This window comes from Staurois parvus, unplaced genomic scaffold (assembly GCF_062004578.1).
Source record: "Staurois parvus isolate SC_StPar_1 unplaced genomic scaffold, SC_StPar_1.0 ptg000149l, whole genome shotgun sequence".
NCBI classification, from domain to species: Eukaryota; Metazoa; Chordata; class Amphibia; order Anura; family Ranidae; genus Staurois; species Staurois parvus.
This window is the reverse complement of record NW_028317945.1, coordinates 6,666,013-6,684,024: the sequence shown is the minus strand read 5'-3', so window position 1 is coordinate 6,684,024 and position 18,012 is coordinate 6,666,013. Positions and strand designations below refer to the sequence as shown.

The following is an 18,012-nucleotide window of genomic DNA, read 5'->3' as shown; positions in this document are numbered from 1 at the left end:
TCTTGTCACCTTATGATACCTGCTGTATGAAGGAATGTTTTTTGCTCAAATTTAGCCACAGGATTGCTTTACATTGACCTGAGAATAGTAGTGAAAATGGTAAAGCAGAGCAGTTTGTGGTGAATCTCACATTATTTATAGATACCTTTGTTTACTGTATAGACTTCTATAGGCCTGACATATGGTTCATTCACAAAATGAGGTGCAGACCTCCCTAGAGGAGGATAAGATGCATGCGAGTTGTTTAATAAAATCTTGTGAAATCCTGTGAAACACTGGCCAGCGCAGCGATGTATGCACAGATGTTTAGACTGCGGTAGTGGCAAAAATAATATCATCTAAATATAGAAATACATTTTACACTTCAGTGAAACACACCCTGAAGATGCAGTCAGGCGAGCAGCTGTATGTTAAAAAATATGTTACCCCACATTTCATATTCCTAATATGTGCCTGCTGTACCGTGTATTTGTGGTAAAAGGTATCCTGTTCTCTTTGTGTTGTTTCCTTTGTTTGAAATACTTGGTAATCCTGCCAGTCCCCCTGCTTTCCCTTTTGCATATTGACAACACTAAGCATAGATGTACATCCATCCCAGGGTGGTTAGTTTTCTGGCTGTGATGGGAGAACAGCCTACCTGAGCTTGTGCTGACCTACCATAGATTATATGATCACATATAAAACAAAAGAAAAACATGTATTTATAATGGCTTTTATATCTATACCTGAATGTTTTGCCTTTCATTTCTATTTTAAATTAAATGGGTTGTTTTACCCACATATACTTATATAGGGTTAACATATACTTTAACCACTTAAGGTCTGCCCTATAGCAGTCTTACTGCTACAGGGCGGCCATGCTGTGCAAAATTACACACACACATATATATATATATATATATATATATATACAGTATCTCACAGAAGTGAGTTCATCCCTCACATTCTTGTAAATATTTTATTATATCTTTTTATGTGACAACACTAAAGAAATTACACTTTGCTACAATGTAAAGTAGTGAGTGTACAGCTTGAAGAAATGTGCTGTCCCCTCAAAATAACTCAACACACAGCCATTAATGTCTAAGCCGCTGGCAACAAAAGTGAGTACACCCCTAAGTGAAAATGTCTAATTCGGGCCCAAAGTGTCAATATTTTGTGTGGCCACCATTATTTTCCAGCACTGCCTTAATCCTCTTGGGCATGGAGTTCACCAGCGCTTCACAGGTTGCCACGGGAGTCCTCTTCCACTCCTCCATGACTACATCACAGAGCTGGGGAATGTTAGAGATCTTGCTCTCCTCCACTTTCTGTTTGAGGATGTCCCACAGATGCTCAATAGGGTTTACGTCTGGAGACATGCTTGGCCAGTCCACCACCTTTACCCTCAGCTTCTTTAGCAAGGCAGTAGTCATCTTGGAGGTGTGTTTGGGGTCGTTATTATGTTGGAATACTGCCCTGCAGCCCCGTCTCCGAAGGGAGGGGATCATGCTCTGCTTCAGTATGTCACAGTATATGTTGGCATTCATGGTTCCCTCAATGAACTGTAGCTCCCCAGTGTCGGCAGCGCTCATGCAGTCCCACACCATGACACTCCCACCACCATGTTTGACTGTAGGCAAGACACACTTGTCCTTGTACTCCTCACCTGGTTGCCGCCAGACACGTTTGACACCATCTGAACCAAATATGTTTATCTTGGTCTCATCAGACCACAGGACATGGTTCCAGTAATCCATGTCCTTAGTCTGCTTATCTTCAGTAAACTCTTTGCGGGCTTTTTTGTGCATCATCTTTAGGAGAGGCTGTGGCAACCGCGGGATCAGACCCCAGCCCTTCTCACCAAACTCGTGACCGAAGGACTAGCCAATCTAAAACCGCGATGTCACGTGCATAACAATGCCACACCCAGCTGCACCCTGCACAACGATTTTCCAGCTAATTGGACCACAATCAATGTACCGGCAGCCTGAGCAATTGTTACTGGGTCAGGTTAACTACGCAATTAACCCTTCACACTGCCACCACCTCCTTTTTGTACAGAGAAAGAGGAAACTCGGCGATATCCACGATAACACTATAATGGTTGAGGTAATCGTCTGTATAACACGGTCACTGCAGGCCGGTTATACAGAAGGTTAAACAAACACAGTAGCGTTCTTTTTAGAGGCAGGAATTCGTAAATTGCAATTAAGAGCTATAGAAACAGTTCAACACTTTCAGAAGGAAAGATTTATTACTGAAAAGTCAAAAAGGGGTGCAATAAAAATATTTACAGAACAAAGATGTAACCAATATATATATATATATATATATAGAGAGAGAGGGAGAGAGAGAGAGAGAGAGAACAACAGCACAGCAAAGAGATAATAGAAAGGAGGTTAAGGGGTTAAAGTATTTGCCAAAGTCCTGGGTTAGCAGATCAAGTTTCAGAGCAGAAGGGTGCTTTGATCTCCCTCTGTTTCGATGGTCAATGGGAGAATTCTTCAACTTAACTCTCTTAGGCCTGACAGCCCAATTTGTAGTTCCCCAGCAGGGGGTGTCTCTGAAGTCAAGGACCAATACCCCGTTTAGGGCGTGGAGGTCTGGGCGTAGCCCTAAACTAGAACCAGAATCTCATGTAGTTCATATTTTGGCTCATAACTTTTCCTATGCACAAGTGACACTCCACCCGCGGGTAGATTATGCAGACACGTCTGAGAATTGATTAGATATGAATTATGAAATTATACACTGAATGGTTCACGAGATCTACTTTTCTGCTTTCCTATGTATTCAAGACAAGGAGAGTGACCCATGAAATTGTTCTTCTCCTCTTAGCCAATCTGACGATTTGTCTGCTTTTTTTGTAAGTCTCTCATATTCCAAGATATGAGACATAGGGGAAAAATGGATTTTGAAAAGTGTTTATCTGATTCGTGCTTCCTTGGAATGCCTTGAACTCCTGGGAAAGCTTGCCTTATCTTATACAAGGTGTTATATGGCACAGCTCGCTCAGACAGCCAGGGACATTGCTCAGAGAGGTGTTTTATAGCTCTGGGCTCCCTGCTGCCTTGGCCTGCCAGTGACACACAACCAGCACACACACACACTGTCCAAATGTCTCTGTGCCTCTCAGGGAGGGAGGGGGGAAAGAATGAGGGGAGAAAATGGAGATTCTTAACAAAATGGAGGCTGCGTCCTTCACTGTGTGCACGCTTGTTACAGAGGCTTCCTTCTGGGACGACAGCCACGCAGACCAATTTGTTGCAGTGTGCGGCGTGTGGTCTGAGCACTAACAGGCTGACCCCCCACTCCTTCAACCTCTGCAGCAATGCTTGCAGCGCTCATACGTCTATTTCCCAAAGACAACCTCTGGATATGACGCTGAGCACATGCACTCAACTTCTTTGGTCGACCATGGCGAAGCCTGTTCTGAGTGGAACCTGTCCTGGTAAACCGCTGTATGGTGTTGGCCACCGTGCCGCAGCTCCGTTTCCAGGTCTTGGCAATCTTCTTATAGCCTAGGCCATCTTTATGTAGAGCAACAATTCTTTTTTTCAGATTCTCAGAGAATTCTTTGCCATGAGGTGCCATCTTGAACTTCCAGCGACCAGTATGAGAGAGTGAGAGCGATAACACCAAATTTAACACACCTGCTCCCCATTCACACCTGAGACCTTGTAACACTAACAAGTCACATGACACCAGGGAGGGAAAATGGCTAATTGGGCCCAATTTGGACATTTTCACTTAGGGGTGTACTCACTTTTGTTGCCAGCGGTTTAGACATTAATGGCTGTGTGTTGCGTTATTTTGAGGGGATGGCAAATTAACACTGTTATACAAGCTGTGCACTCACTACTTTACATTGTAACAAAGTGAAATTTCTTCAGTGTTGTCACATAAAAAGACAGAATAAAATATTTACAAAAATGTGAGGGGTGTACTCACTTCTGTAAGATAATGTATATGTGATTTTGCACTTCCGTCATAGGGGGTAGTGCATGCGCCGCCAGCGGATCGCCTATGCTGTGAACACTCACAGCAGAAGCCGATCTGTTAATGACGGTGAACAGATGTCCGCCGGCACCCGCCAATCATTGGGCAGGACAAAGGACAGAGCTCTGCCTATATAAACAAGGCAGAGCTCTGTTCTGATGGGGAGAGGAGTGAAGGATCATGTGTCCCCTAGTAAAAGAACCATCTAATGTACACCAAGCACATAGTCGTTAACCCTTTGATCACCCTAGATGTTTAACTCCTTCCCAGCCAGTGTCACTAGTACAGTGTACATGCAGATTTTTAGGACTGATCACTGTATTAATGTCACTGGTTCCCACAAAGTGTCAATTAGTGTAGAAATGTCCTCCACAACATCGCAGTCCTGCTATAAGGTGCTGATCGCCACCATTACTAGTATTTAAGAAAAATAAATAATTCCAGTATACATCCCATAGTTTGTAGACGCTATAACTTTTTCACAAACTAATCAATACACGCTTATTGGGATTTTTTTTAACAAAATATGCAGCAGCATACATTTTGGCCTAAATTTAGGAAGAAATTAGATTTTTTTTAATTGGATATGTTTTATAGCACAAAATACATTCTTTTTTTTTAATAAAAATTGTCAGTCTTTTTGTGTTTTTAATGCAAAAAGTAAAAAACGCAGATGTGATCAAATACCACCACAAGAAAGCTCTTTTTGTGGGAAAAAAATAACATAAATTTAACTTATGTACAGTATTGCATAACAATTGTCAGTTAAAATGATGCAGCGCCGTATCACAAAAAATGGTCAGGAAGGGGGGTAAATCTTCTGGCGGTCAAGTGGTTAATATGTGTTTTTTGTTTGTGAAATACACATTATAGGATGTGAAAATCATGCTGTAGAATACATAAGGGGAAGGACAAATTATTGTGGGGTGTCAAGCTTGCAGCCCACTGAGGCTCTTTGTACTTTTGGCGGGCAGGTGAGACCTTCAGCGGGCAGTAGGGAACCCAGCAGCTATAAAAAGGTGCCAAAGCTGGGAGGTAGGAGCTCAGCTGAGCATTGTTCCTGATCATCACTTGTCACTCTAAGCTGAGACGGTAGCTCCAGACAATGAGACTAGGATCATCAGCAAGGCTCTGGCACACCCAGTGACACCGGCTAAATTCTGCGTGCCTGTGCAAGCAAGAGTTAAAGTTGCAAACAGTTTTTGATCCAGACTTGATAATTTCTGTGAAGGTGGTTAGGTTAGCAGGAAGTATTGTGGAGGTGGTAGGAATATTTTATATTAAGTTTTATATTGTTATCTTCTGTCATGTGCATAGTTTTCCTTTTATGTTATATTATGGATCCAACAAGAAAATAATTCAATGGCTTGAGGAAGGAGGTGATAAAAGCTGGAAGACCTCATCACTGAAGTTCTCCAGGGTTGTGAGAAGTCATTGGTTGCTTCAACCCTGTAAAATAGTGGCATGAGGTGGGCTGACCTCTTTATCATCCCTGCTATCAGGCACTGCTGCAGAAAGGGATGTGAGTGTTACAATCGAGTGTTTCAGCTCTCTAATTCCCAACATTGTTTTAGTTTTGTATTGATTGGAGAAGGGTTACAACCTTCATTCATTTCTTTTTTTTTCATATATGCTAAGAGGTTGTCACATGTGGTCTTTTTTTATATTGTAATAAAATCTCAAACTAGAGAAATGTGAGCATTGAGCTAGAATCACTCCTGCCCTGTCACAAGAAATATTTTAAAGGCTCCAAAAATACATTTTGACAGAACTAGCAATAGCAGAGACAGCTAATGATGGTAAGCATATACAGGTGGCAGATTTTACCTCTAGAAGCTTAAAATTCTTCTGCACTGTGTCCCAGATGCTCACTAAATCTATATGCAGATTCTGAGTTTTCAGAAATACGATAATTTGGTATGCCTTTTTAAATGCCATAATGCAATGCAAGCAGCTTTATCTCTTGTATAAGACCTTTAAAGCATCCTTACAAAATGGGGTGCAAGAACTAAGGCTCTGCCTTCTTCTTTCCCATGTGCCTTACTATGAGATCATGACAGATGGTCTCAGTTAGCAATAGTAAAGCAAGCCATAGAGTAATACATTTTCTCCACTCCACCAGGGGTGGAAGGAAAGAAAATTGCTTGATTCCCCCATCAATGCAGTCAGTGTTGGTGGGGGAATGCCTCCCACAGCGCTATTGTATTCTGCCAGCAGGGGGAGCACTGGGAGCCTTCCCAGCTGGCAGAATACAATTATTACTGCCAGTGGCTTCTCCCCAAGACCCCCCCCCCCATGCGTACCTGAGCCCAATCTTGATCCAGCGATGTGCACAAGAGCATAGGCTCTCTCCCTCCTCATTGGTTCAGACACAGCAGTGTGAGCTGTTGGTTCCCATTGTTGTTAATCACAGCCAGTGAGGCTACAGAATATTAATATGTGTTTGATTTTAAAGGGATGAGGTGGCAACCCTAGCGGATACCTGTCAAAACCCCTCAAAAGTGTCAAAAATAGAAGAGGGGGGAGAGAGAGGCATAAAACAGAACTTCCCCTTTAGGGTGACACAGCGGTCGCGGGAGCAGTGTGATGTACGCCTCAGGCTGACTGACGTACATGTATGTGATCTAGCCTGCCTATGCTGCCCACCCGCAGTAAATGTACTGTGGACGGGCAGCAACTGGTTAAAAAGTCTTACCTTTTTCTGCTCTGGAGTAAGCCCTCATGCACACTGGACGTTTTGATAATGTTGGTAACGTTAGCTGTGTAAAGTCATGTTAAAAACGTGAGTTTTTCAGGGTTTTTTTTTTAGCATTCTTGCATTAGAGTTTAGTGGCGTTTTTCCGCGTTTGCATTTATAGCATTTTTTTTCACCAAAAAAACTTTTTTTTGGTCGAAAAAACATCCAAAAACAATGGTTTGCGGCGATTTACCACGTTTTGCTGCATTTTTCATTTTTTAGACCGTTTTTACAGCTAAAAAAACTCCTCTAGAAACCCACTAGTTCTGGGGGGTTTTTCCAGCCAAAAAACATCACAGCCAGAAAACGTTGATTACAGTCTATGTGTGCATGGACACATAGGATAACATGCTGGGGAGTTTCCTGGCTGTAGCAAAAAACATCAAAAGCCAAAAACAGCAGCTGTAATGCATGAGGACTTAATGTTGTTTGTTCTACTATGCTCTTTGGATACTGCTTCTGAATGGAGGATCTAGTTTGTTCAAATGTGCTGGTGCATTCTTCATGTTCTGATTGTATTTGAAAGAAAAATTTTGAAGAAACGGGACAGAAAATGTTTTATTGTTTGTTGTTTCTTGGCAGAATTAATGTTTTAACAAGGTAGTATGATGTTCTTTCAGGAAAAAAAAAATCAAATGAGTATTAGGCCTGTGATTAACTAGCAGGAGGGAGTGCCTTAAAGTGCTACTAAACCCAGGAACCTGCATTCACTATATGTGGTCTCTTACAGTACACAGAACAGGGAAAATCAATTATTTTAGTAAATGTAAACTGCTAAACACCTTTTTTCATTTGCAGTTAGAGCAGTCATGAATGTGACTTCTATGGGTGTCCAGCAGAGCACTGGTTAAAGCTTGTAGGAAAAGTTTTCATTCTCCCCTGATTGTCCTATGAGGCTGCAGGACCCCTGACCATCTGTCTGGACAGTGCTGATTGGCCCAGTGCTGATCACATATACTCTCCCAAGAAAAAAAAAACTCTCTAACAATACACACAAAACTGAGCATGTGCAGCCTGCCCCAAGGCTCTGTTCTATCAGGAGATGGATTGGGGACAGCAAAAGAAGGGGAGGATCAGAGAAGACAGGATCAAACATTGTTTTTGCACAATGCACAAGATTAACCTCTTAGGTTCCACAGTGAATATAACAAGCATGCTTTACTGCATATACAGACTGATATTACTGTTGTGGGTTTAGTAACACTTTCAGGGTCACATGCAAAATAAATCACTTTCAGTTATACTCTGGAACTCAACAATTACATACACGCTGTTTGAACATTTTAGTACCAAAAATGAAAGTCTCTTTTTTTTAACAGGAAAGAATGTTGAGATTGTTCAAACGATTTTCTACCAGTGTGTACTGGGCTTTAGAGAGTATCTCACCAAAACTAACATTTCTTTTGCAGAGGATGCCTAAAATATGACTTGTATCTTAGTGCAGACCTCTGGGAAAATCAGTGAGCCAATCACACAAGCAGGAAATGACATTTACCGGGGAGTTCTGTACACCAACTGTGTACAGAAGACCTCCAGGCTGCCATATTGAGTTGAATTGTGTAGCAATTGTATATCCTTTATTTTTTATATGCTTCTTTTTCATGAAAGTGGAGTTACCCTTTTAAGGCTTCCAATGAAAACGCTATATGTGTGTTTCTGAAGGGAAACAAATGGTTAAATGAGGGGAGAGGTTATTGATTTCATTAGTTCCACCTGTATTTGAGAACCGCCAAACTCCTAAGAGGTTACCTGGCTACAGGCATAAAGTTCTCAGTATTGAATAAAACCAACAGAGGAATAGCTAACTATGATCAGCTGTGTCTCTGCCCCTCAGTTGATATACAACTTCATCCTGACATTGAATTACCTGCTGGGAGCAGTTGGAATTTTAAACTCTTATAACATAACTATCTTTTTGCCTTTTGAACCCATTATGGCCATAAAGCCAGTGCTATGTACAACTCCACCTCTTTCTCCTACTCTGCACTTATGTCTCCAACCCATCTGAACTAAGTGTTCTTAAATGAAGAAAAATGACAGGAGGCTGCCATGAAAAGAGGATAAGCTATTTATCCTTTCGAAGGAGAATAAATGTTTCACACATTTACAGAGTTGAAGTGAGGAAGTATTGTGAATGTGCCATGGACATGCTGTGCAAATGCAGGTAAATATCACTCTGTTGGGTGCTTGAAGGTTAAGGTCCAACAGGCTAAATCATGAAGCATTAGGTAAGTGCAGAGGGTGCAGCTGAATAGCTTCCCAAGGATGAGCATGCTTTAGTACTGTTTTTAAGTTAATGTGTTCTAGCAATGGTCTTCCACATTCCTGAAAAATCCTGTATTGTGAAAACCTTCCAGATAATAGATGCATTAGATCGTTTTAGAATATTCATCTGTACATGCAGGGATGACCTTTTTGTAAAATTAGCAAAGCTCAAATTTGAGTTTTGAATTTCACTGCATTACATCCCCCTTTTTAATTTGGGTTTTATTTGTTGCGTTGATTTGCATAGTTCAGATTTTTGAGTGTCAAAAGGTGTGCCTCATACTCCTTGTTGCACTCTGGTAAAGTTTGCATGTGTTTTTTGTAACCGCAAGCCTTGTATGTATTGAGAATGTACTGTAGAACTTTGGGTTTTTTTGTTTTGTTATAAAGGTTCCATCGTTCATGCCACAAAAAGTAATGTCATCATCCAGAAGCTTTGTATGAGGACCCATTCACACCTGTTTACCTAAATCCCCTAAGCTTTTAAATATTATGTTTTTTGTTTTCTTGTGTTGCATTTTACATGCATTAAAGTTTGTGTTTTTTGTGTGATTGGAAAGGCCTGCGTGGGAAACTTCTTCCTAGACAATTAGGGTAGAACTCAGGCATGTTTGCATCCTCATCCAGACCCACCTGAGCAATCCCACCAGGAAGGTGTCATCAGTATTTGGCCAGTCATAAGCGGCCAAAACATTTGTCGCCTGCAGTCACACATATCCACATCCCTTGTGTACATTACGTGCCGCATTGGTAATGCCTTGTCTACTTATGACTGCCCACAACAGATGACCATCTCTGGTGGGATCCTTCAGGTGGGTTCAGAATAGGATCTGAAGACGTCTGAGCTCATCCATACTGGACATGAGTGCAACTCCTTTGTGATGACTAAAAACTGGTGCGTGCCAAATATATATATATATATATATATATATATATATATATATATATATATATATATATATATATATATTATAAGACGTGAGGGTACGTCTTGAATAAAGACCTTTGTTCCTCTCATCTCACTTTGTTGCATCTCCAGGACTGGAAGGATCTCCCAAAATGGATATCAACAAAGAGAAAAAAACATGGTTTTAATCCTTTCCTTCATTCAAACTAAAAAGATGTACCTACATTTTAGCTAGTGAAGGATCTGATTGAAGGATGTGATTGCATCTTCTAGGTCTGAGGTCTAATTATTTTTACTCTATTATTTTATTTTTACTCTAAGGACTCGTTCACACTTGACTTTATTTCTAACTCTTGCCAAACGGCCCTATAGCGTTTGACAGGCGTTTGTAACGCTTCTCAAATGCTCCCCAAACGCCCTATGCACGGTTTTGAGGCATTTGATAGGCGTTTGCCAAGCGTTAAAACTGCACCACAAATGCCTGTAATGAAGTTAAATGGTATTAATGCTCCAAAAACACCTCGCAGCCGTACCGCAAATGCCTGCCAGGCATTTGAGGAGCGGCACCATAGAATTGAATAGGAGGCTTCAACTCCTGACTCCACAGGCGCCAGTTTTGCTGCAACGCAGCGCTAACGCTTCAGTGTGAACAGCACTGTGTGCTGCCATGTGTCTGACGCCTGCTAAGGAAGCTAGTGTGAACCTTGCCTAAAATGCATAAAGAGTGTCTGGGCAAACCTTTTTATTCTTTATCGTGTGCTTATCCTATAATGCAGTAGAGTGCTTTAACAATTTTTTGGTGGTCACCTATTTTACTGTATGCTGAATCTCATTATCAAAACCAAGGGCTTAGCTCACTCAGCAGCATGTTGTTATAACTATCCATATAGTTTAGACATTAGATAATAAAGATACATTTTCATGCAGCCCTGTATTCATTAATACATTATAAAGTGTTTTTTCTTTTTAAGCAAGCACCTGAATTTGGCATCAGCTCTTTGCAATTCCTGTACAGCAGAGTATAAACTAGGGGAGGGAGAAGCAGTACAACTAACCAATCAGTACAAAAAGTATGGTGATAAGAGGAGTAAGCAGTGTATAAGAGACAAGCTCATCGCTGTGCTGCTTCCCATTTCACTGTCCAGTCACAGGCTAGGCAGATGAGAAGACATGTAAGCAAAGGTAAAACTGCCACAGGTTAAGATCAGGTTCCTTCCTTTGCTAGACACTGTTCTCCTGTGTGGCAGAGCTGTGTAAATCTCAAGACTGGATGGAGAAGAAGAAAAATCCTTTGATAGGTAAAACGACTTTCATGCATGTATTTCATCTGGGTATTTAGCTGTTTGCCTGGAGTTTATCTTTAAAGTGGAGCTCCGGATGTTTTTTTTTTTTTTTTTTAAAGGCAGCAGCTACAAAAACTGTAGCTGCTGACTTTTAATAAACATACACCTGTCCCGGAGTCCAGCGACGTTTTCACCCGCGCCGTCCCTTCTCCCCTTCTTCCTCCACGGTGCCGGAATCTGAACTGTGTGCGCCAGGCTGTGACAGCTTGCGGCTTCACAGCCTGGTGCCCATTGCGCATGTGCAAGTCACGCTGCGCTTCCTAATTGGTCTGGCAGTCTCCTGGGACCTGTGAAAGTTCTCAGGAGACTGCGGGAGGGAGGAGGGGGCCAAACTTCTGTCTCACTAAGCCGTGGCAAACTGAGCTGGAAGTGGGAGCGGGCACCTGTGAAAACCAGGTACCTGCTTCAACCCCCCCCCCCCAAAAGGTGCCAAATATGGCAGTGGTATCGCTTCTCGGCCTTTTGGCTAAGATCAAGTGTAGTATCTGTTCTTATCAGTGTCCAGTGGGGGTGCTCCCGGCCATTCTAGCTTTGCGGGGATGGCTGTTGTATAGTACCCTCACTGGTATGATGGGGGTCCGGAAGGCTAGACCGGAGGGACAGAAACCAGGGAGCGCCATGATTCGTTCTGGGGCCTTGGGAGTAATTCCTCTGGGAAAGCTGGAAAGACCCAGTACCTCCTGATTTGGACGGATCTACCTTGGTCCGGCCAGGGGCTGAGGACGCAGAAAGTCCGCAAACACGGTGCCCCCTGAGTAGTCGCCTCAGTGGTGCTCTAAGTAGCACTTGGGCGTGGGACCCCATGATGCGAATGAGCACATGGTCACCGAGTTTAACACTTTTTGCACTGTGCCTCTAGGACCGGGCCTTTTGGTCAAGTTCTGGGCAATTTTTTTGCTACAGGCCTCAGGGTCTGGTCAGTGCACAATTTGGGCACGACACTTTTTTTATTATTTTTATAGATTTATTTAATTATTTATTTATTTTCCTCACCCCACGTTTGTCACTTTTTACTTATGTGTGTGTTTTTTTTCACAGGGTGGAGGGTGTGGGTCCTCGGGCCTGCCCTGAAGTCTAGGGGGAGGATGTGTGGCCCTACGGTTCCTTCCTCCCCTGTCCCTAGGGGGTTTTCTCTTCGGGAGAACCCCCTGGCCTAGTACTGGATGTCCGGCTTCGGCTGGGCATAAGGAACGGTGGTCCACCAGGCCTTCTGGCCAGGAGGACCAAATGGGAATCTTGTCCCTGTCAGGAGCTTCGTGCCCCGGGGTATCAGGGTAGTGGTCCAACCCCTTCGGGGGTAGGACAAAGCACACCCCTAAGTGCACTTTTTGTGTGGTGTTTTGCACTTGCACTTTTTTGTGAACACTTACGGGTTTTTTCGTTATAGTTGCACGTTTGCGGACTAAAAAAAAAAAAAAAATAGTGGTGGAGGGGGAGCCAAATAAGTGGAGCTTCCACTTTTCAGTGTGGAACTCCGCTTTTAAACTAGATCATTCTAACTGAGCCTGCACTTCATGTTCAAGGACCATTAGTGAGAGGAGAGTTGGTAAGGGGCAACCCAGCCATTAGCCTTCCTGCTGCAAGGGAGGGTATGTTAGCAGGCAGTATGTATATAATATGAGTGTGGAGGGTATGATAGGGGGGCAGTTATTGGACAGTGTGTTTAGGATAGGAGTGTAGAGGGTATGATAGCAGGCAGTGTGTATATAATAGGAGTGTGGAGGGTATGATAGGGGGGCAGTTATTGAGCAGCATGTTTAGGATAGGAGTGTAGAGGGCAGACAGTATATTAGGAATGAGGGTATAATAACAGGCAGTATGTTTATGATAGGAATCTGAAGCAATGGAATGTATTTATGACTGTAATATATAGGGTATGATGACAGGCAGTAAGTTTAGGATAGTAGTGTGCAGGGTATGATAGTGGGCAGAATGTCTTTATAATAGTAGCATGGAGGGTATGATAATAGGCAGTATGTATGTAATAGGAGTGTAGAGGGTAGAGGGTATGATAGTGGACAGTATGTTTAGGATAGGCGTGTAGATGGTATGATAGCGGGTAGTTATTGGGCATTATGTTTAGGATAGCAGTGTAGAGGGTATGATAGCGGGCAGTATGTTTATAATAGGAGTGTGGAGGATATGATGGTGGGCAGTATATTTAGGATAGGAGTGTAGAGGGTATGATAGTGGGCAGTATGTTAATAGCATGGAGGTTATGATAGCAGGTAGTTATTGGGCATTATGTTTAGGAGAGGAGTGTAGAGGTTATGATAGCGGCAGTATGTTTATAGTAGGAGTGTGGAGGGTATGATAAGGTTCAGTTATTGGGCAGTATGTTTAGGATAGGAGTGTAGAGAGTATGATAGTGGGCAGTATGTTAATAGTATGGATGTTCTGATAGTGGGTAGTTATTGGGCATTATGTTTAGGAGTGAAGAGTTGATAGCGGGCAGTATGTTTATAATAGGAGTGTGGAGGGTATGATGATGGGCAGTAGGTTTTGGATAGGAATGTGGAGGATATGATAGCAGGCAGCAGGTTTATGACAGGAATGTGGAGGGTGTGTTTACAATAGGTGTGTGCAGGTTGTATAAATATGCCTTATAAAATGAAACCTTGTTGTACCCTTCCAGATTTGCATCTTTTTACATCAGATTCCTAAAGAAGTAAATGTATAACCCATAGCTTCAATGTTCAGTAACATTTAAGTGTCACTAAAGGCAAAACGTTTTTTTTTTTTTTTCTTTTTCATTTTAGATAGATTAAAGGAGGGTTATAACCCTTATCAGTTTTTTTGCCATCTGTGTCTCATTTCAGAGATTTCCCTTCACTTTCTTCAAAGTGAGCGAATCCCAGGGTGTCAGCAGATCTAGTGTCCCCATTGGAAGATTTCTCTTCTATTCCTGTTCCGATGTCAACCCAAAATTTGGAACTTTTTTTTTTTTTTACCTTCACTTTTGATAACAATGGTAAACAGGGAAAATAGAGAGGGTGAATCTCCCAGAACAGAGAAGTTTGCCTTTAGTGTCACTTTAACCACATGCCGCCCAGCCACTGTATAAATACGGCGGCAGGGCGGCACAGCTGGGCAAAACCACGTTTTACAAAACGTGTGCTTTGTAACCAGGTAGGGGGCGCACGCGATGTGCGTCGCCGCCCTACCTGTCCCGCCGATCACAGCCGCGGATGCCAGTCGCCGGGTCACAGCCAGTCGTTACCGGCTATGTCCCGGCAATCGCTGACAGAGAGCACAGCTGCAGTAGCTGTGCTTTCTGTCAGTTCCCTGACAGCTCCAGGACAAGCTGATCGGGACAGAAGAGTTTCTCTCTCCCGATCAGCGATGTCCCGTGCAGTACACAACCCCGCCCCCTAGTAAAACACTCCCCTCACACAGTTAACCCTTTCCCTGAAAACTAAACTTAACCCCTTCCTCCCCAGTGCCATTAGTACAGTGTCAGTTTTTTTTTTTTTTTGCACTGATCACTGTATTGGTGTCACTGGGGATGTCAGTGACCCCAAGTCAGTACCCCCAATGTCAGAATGTCCGCCGCAGTCCCGCCATAAGTCGCTGATCGCCGCCATAAGTCGCTGCTCGCCGCCATTATTAGTATAAAAAAAACCTAAAAATCCCACTATCTTTCCCGGCATTTGTAAACGCTATAACTTTCACGTAAACCAATTAATTTACACGTATTGGGTTTTTTCTTTTTTTTTTTTTAGCAAAGACATGTCGCAGAATGCATTTTGGCAGAAATTTATGACTAAATTTGATTTTTACATTTTTTTTTTTTTTTTTTTTTTTTTTTTTTTTTTTTTTTACTGGACATGTTTATAGCAAAAAGTCCAAAATATTGTTTTTTTTTCCTCAAAATTGTCAGCCTTTTTTTTTATAGCGCAAAAAATAAAAAACCGCACAGGCGATCAAATACCACCGAAAGAAAGTTCAATTTGTGGGAAAAAAAGTATGTAAATTTCATTTATGTACCGTATTGCATGACTGCGCAATTGTCCTTTAAACTAGCGCAGCGCTGTATAGCAAAAAAATGGCGTAAATTGCAATATCTATACCATAGTTTGTAGACGCTATAACTTTCACACAAAGCAATCAATATATACTTATTGGGTTTTTTTTTTTACCAAAAACATGTAGCAAAATACATTTTGGCCTAAATTTATAACCAACTTTGAGTTTACTATATATTTTTTTTATAGCTAAAAGTAAAAAATATTGTTTTTCTTCAAAATTTTTGGCCTTTTTTTGTTTATAGCGTGAAAAATAAAAAGCGCACAGGTGATCAAATACCACCGAAAGAAAGCTCTATTTGTGTGAAAAAAAGGACGTAAATTTCATTTGGGTGCAGCATTGCATGACCGCGCAATTACCAGTTGAATTAGTGCAGCGCCTAGTAGCAAAAAGAGGCCTGGTCATTAAGGGGGGTAAATCCTCTGGAGGTCAAGTGGTTAAACATTGCACTTTAATGGATAAGTTCACCCTAAAAATGGGTGGAACATGTAACATGTTCCCACTCCTGCAGCCTTCCCCCAATTCCCCTGTTAATTGTGACAGCAGGCCAGGGATCTTCTCCCTGCACCCGCTGTCACAATTTGAAAACCTTGCAGCCGTTTTCTGCCCACATGGTCATATCATTCTTTAACAGAGTTCTGTGAATGAGAAAACTACAAGTTTAGCAGCCTTTGTGGCTGTCCGCTTGTAGTTCTTAATGAACTTCCAGGGTGCTAGTGAGCACTCTAGGTAGTGGTAGAAGCAGACCGATTGTCAGAGCTCCAGGGTATGACCAGAGGTGTGTGACTGACGCAGGGAAACGCAGACTTCAGATATGTTATAAACAATGTAATTTATTAACACTAACCATACAAACATAAACGCAGTGCAATACTAAAACATAACACAGTGCAAACAAACCAACCAACCACCCACAGATAACAGTACATACAATGCAAGCGTCGTCAGGCAGGCTGGGTCAATATCAGTCAGGCAGGTAGGTACAGGGGGAGCAAGCGGAGAATGGTCGGGGTCACAGGCCAGGTTCAGCAGGTAGCGGGCAGCGTGGTACAGAGGGTCAGGCAGAGGAGAATGGTCAGACAAGCCAGGGATCAGAGCAGGGTCAGCAGAGAATCAGACAGGAACAGAGAGCAGGAACAGGATACAGGGCCCAAGAGAAACACAACACCAAGGCAGAGTCTGCAGGTCTGAATGTCCCTTAAATACACCAGTATAATTAGTTCCAGGTGTTTGACTGGCTGCAAGGTTGAGTCTCTGATTGCTGGGAGCACCCGCTGGCCAGCCCTGGTACTGCAGCTCATAAGGCAGCTGAGTCCCACTATTGCTGGCCAGTCCATTCCTGACACCGATACACTGACAGTCTGCATTGCACCCATGATCTGCTAATCAAGGAAGCAATGTTTTACAAGGAAAAAAAAACATTTATTATATTTTTAGAAAGGTGACCTTATCCTTTTAATAATGGTTTGTGATTTTCACATGCTCAAAATTCTTAAGTCGAAGGCTGAGCTTAAGTCTTTGTAGACTTTTCACAGCTGTGTACAAGAATTCTGATCATACAGGTGAAACTCAAAAAATTAGAATATCGTGCAAAAGCTCATTTATTTCAGTAATGCAACTTAAAAGGTGAAACTAATATATGAGATAGACTCATTACATGCAAAGCAAGATAGTTCAAGCCGTGATTTGTCATAATTGTGATACTTATGGCTTACAGCTCATGAAAACCCCAAATCCACAATCTCAGAAAATTAGAATATTGTGAAAAGGTGCAATGTTCTCGGCTCAAAGTGTCCCACTCTAATCAGCTTATTAAGACATAACACCTGCAAAGGGTTCCTGAGCCTTTAAATGGTCTCTCAGTCTGGTTCAGTAGGAACCACAATCATGGGAAAGACTGCTGACCTGACAGTTGTGCAGAAAACCATCATTGACACCCTCCATAAGGAGGGAAAGCCTCAAAAGGTAATTGCAAAAGAAGTTGGATGTATCAAAGCACATCAATAGAAAGTTATGTGGAAGGGAAAAGTGTGGAGGAAAAAGGTGCACAAGCAGCAGGGATGACCGCAGCCTGGAGAGGATTGTCAGGAAAAGGACATTCAAAAGTGTTGGGGACTTTCACAAGGAGTGGACTGAGGCTGGAGTCAGTGCATCAAGAGCCACCGCACACAGATGGATCCTGGACATGGGCTTCAAATATTGTATTCCTCTTGTCAAGCCACTCCTGAACAACAAACAACGTCAGAAGCGTCTTACCTGGGCTGAAGAAAAACAGACCTGGTCAGTGGTCCAAAGTCCTCTTTTCTGATGAGAGCAACTTTTCCATCTCATTTGGAAACCAAGGACCCAGAGTATGGAGGAAGAATGGAGAGGCACACACTACAAGATGCTTGAAGTCCAGTGTGAAGTTTACACAGTCTGTGTTGATTTGGGGAGCCATGTCATCTGCTGGTGTTGGTCCACTGTGCTTCATTAAGTCCAGGGTCAACGCAGCCGTCTTCCAGGAGATTTTGGAGCACTTCATGCTTCCTTCCGCAGACGAGCTTTATGGGGATGCTGACTTCATTTTCCAGCAGAACTTGGCACCTGCCCACACTGCCAAAAGCATTGATTGACTGGACAGCAAACTCGCCTGACCTAAACCCCATAGAGAATCTATGGGGCATTGCCAAGAGAAAGATGAGACCTGAGACCAAACAATGCAGAAGGGCTGAAGGCCGCTATTGAAGCATCCTGGTCTTCCATAACACCTC

General features: G+C 42.6%; 1 protein-coding gene and 1 pseudogene across 1 annotated transcript in view; both read left to right on the top strand.

Moving 5' to 3' along the window:
- MGAT3 (beta-1,4-mannosyl-glycoprotein 4-beta-N-acetylglucosaminyltransferase) overlaps nucleotides 1-18,012 on the top strand; it is a 143,343-nt gene that overhangs the window by 83,547 nt on the left and 41,784 nt on the right. The window lies entirely within an intron of this gene.
- On the top strand, nucleotides 11,680-11,795 carry LOC149464684 (U2 spliceosomal RNA; annotated as a pseudogene).